This window comes from Petromyzon marinus, unplaced genomic scaffold (assembly GCF_048934315.1).
Source record: "Petromyzon marinus isolate PM22_M1 ecotype Great Lakes invasive population unplaced genomic scaffold, UKy_Petmar_22M1.pri1.0 PM_G_Scaffold_93, whole genome shotgun sequence".
Lineage (NCBI taxonomy): Eukaryota > Metazoa > Chordata > Hyperoartia > Petromyzontiformes > Petromyzontidae > Petromyzon > Petromyzon marinus.
The window spans coordinates 640,001-642,500 of record NW_027423050.1 but is presented as its reverse complement, the minus strand read 5'-3'; the positions used below and the strand labels follow the sequence as shown (position 1 = coordinate 642,500).

The 2,500-nt window shown below is 39.5% G+C and overlaps 1 pseudogene; it reads right to left on the bottom strand.

The window, feature by feature from the left end:
* LOC142922391 (28S ribosomal RNA) overlaps positions 1-2,500 on the bottom strand; it is a 10,601-nt pseudogene that overhangs the window by 2,853 nt on the left and 5,248 nt on the right.

The window sequence follows — 2,500 nt, the reverse complement described above, 5'->3', positions numbered from 1 at the left end:
CGAACTGATGTAGTCCAAAAATAAAGAATTAAAATAACAAAGTCTAATCTATATAAGTGCTCTTGAATAGGCTTCGTGTAAAAAAATAGCAATAAAAAAATACCAAGTCTTCGTCTTGGAAAATAACAAAATCTAAAAGAAAAGTCTTCTTTGTGGAAAATAGTAAAATAAAAAACCAAGACTTCACCTTGGAAAATAACAAAATCTAATCTAAAACATCTTAAATAAAGCTGGTTTGTAGTCTTCTCTCGAACTGATGTAGTGCAAAAATAAAGAATTAAAATAACAAAGTCTAATCTATATAAGTGCTCTTGAATAAAGCTTCCTGTAAAAAATAGCAAAAAAAAAATACCAAGTCTTCGTCTTGGAAAATAACAAAGTCTAAAAGAAAAGAAAAGTCTTCTTTGTGGAAAATAGTAAAATAAAAAACCAAGACTTCACCTTGGAAAATAACAAAATCTAATCTAAAACATCTTAAATAAAGCTTATTTCTAATCTTCTTTGTAGGCAGAAAATAGTAAGTTACAGGACTCTCGAACTGATGTAGTCCAAAAATAAAGAATTAAAATAACAAAGTCTAATCTATATAAGTGCTCTTGAATAAGCTTCGTGTAAAAAATAGCAATATAATAAAAATACCAAGTCTTCGTCTTGGAAAATAACAAAATCTAAAAGAATGGTCTTCTTTATGGAAAATAGTAAAATAAGAATACCAAGACTTCACCTTGGAAAATAACAAAACCATCTTGAAAAAAGCTTATTTTTAATCTTCTTTGTAGGCAGAAAATAGTAAGGCGAAAATAAAGTCCCCTCTAAGCTCTAAAGTAACAAATACGACGTGTTAAAAAAAACTAACAATAAAAAAAAAAACCAAGACTTCGTCTTGGAAAATAACAATCTAAATTGTGGAAAATAGTAAAATGAAATAAAAACCGACTTCACCTTCGAAAATAACAAAATCAATCTAAAACAAATGACATCTTAAAACAAAACTATTATTTGTTTCGGAGGTTGTCTATGACTGTTCATAGACCGCATAATTTCCACAGAACATTCTCAGAATATCAAGAGAGAAAAGCAGCGTTCTGCGGGAAATCATCTTGGCCAGTGATGTCGTTCTGGGTTTGGTCAGGCCCAGGGAGGTAAGTACCTCGTTATTCTCAAGGGGCCACTTTCCTCTTGCCCCAACCGGGAATCCAAAGAATGTGACCTTGCTAGCCTTCGTCAGCACTTTGACTTGATCACCAAGAGGGGTATAGTACGAAACTTTGTGCGAGGCAGCATCTGACAAGGTATTCTTTGAAAGCTCAAAACGGACGGTGACATCGATCACAACCGCCTCCTCATCTTTTGCAAACACGAGGTCAGGCTTTCTCATCTCTCCCGTCTCGGATATGAACCGTGGCTCTTTGTATACAGACCAGCCCAATCTAGCCGCTTCGTCTGCCAGAATGTTACTGATCTTGTTATGTCGCGCAATTCTTGCTTTCTGTACTGCAGGACATTGACCGAGAATGTGCGAAAGGGACTCGAGTCTGGCAGAGCATTTCCTGCAGGAACGTAAGGCCCCATCTCTGCCTCTGTTCAAGCTTTCTCTTGTTGGGTAAATATTTGCCCTTAGTTGTAGTGCTGCGATAAAGAAGCATTGTTTAAAGCCGCACCATGGCCTCAACCAAGCATTACTGATTCTATCATGCGCAAAGTTTACAATGCCCCTTCCTTGAACCGGCTTTTCGCACCATCTCTGAAATTCATGCTCCCTCCAATCGCAGGGTCTCGGATATACAGGTTCTTTTGACACCGAGTCCCTGAGAACGAATGTTGGGATTGCATCACTGTCACCCCCTGCTCGTACCCACAAATTACGGTATTCTTCCTCCATACCCTGCGAGGACACAATATTACGGGTGATAGCATCGGACGAGTTTGCTATACGTTGCAGCCTTCTAACTTGAACCGAAGGGATTGTTTTTTCCAGTTTCAAGATGGCAAGGCCTCCGTCTCGGGCTCTGGCATATAACAGTCCATCACAAGTTGAAGCGGGAAGGTGGAGCCATCCTTTTACCGCCTTTCTAATCTCTTGGTCCAACCCACGGAGAGTTGATTGCTTGCAGTCCGAGTGGTCTGCAGGATATAACAATCTGGGTAGGGCATAGGCATTGAGTAGTTCAACCTTCTGAGTTGGCTTCAGAGGCGCCTCATCGATTTTCGAGATCCATGTCTTTAGCTGACAATGTAGATCAGGCTGTATAGTGCCAGTCCAAGGGCCAATTTTCAGACCAAGGTATTTCGTTGATTCATCAGGTTGGATCATATGACATCTTTATTTTTGATAGTCCATGGGTCGCAGTTGTTCACCGTATATGAATCTTTGGTTGGGCTTATCATGAAGCCCTGGCACTTTCTGGCCTGAACCTCCAATCCCGATAGCCCACAAAATGATTCCAAGATCGCTAGATTGGCGGCCATACCAACCCAAGATTCGCTCACCAACACCAAA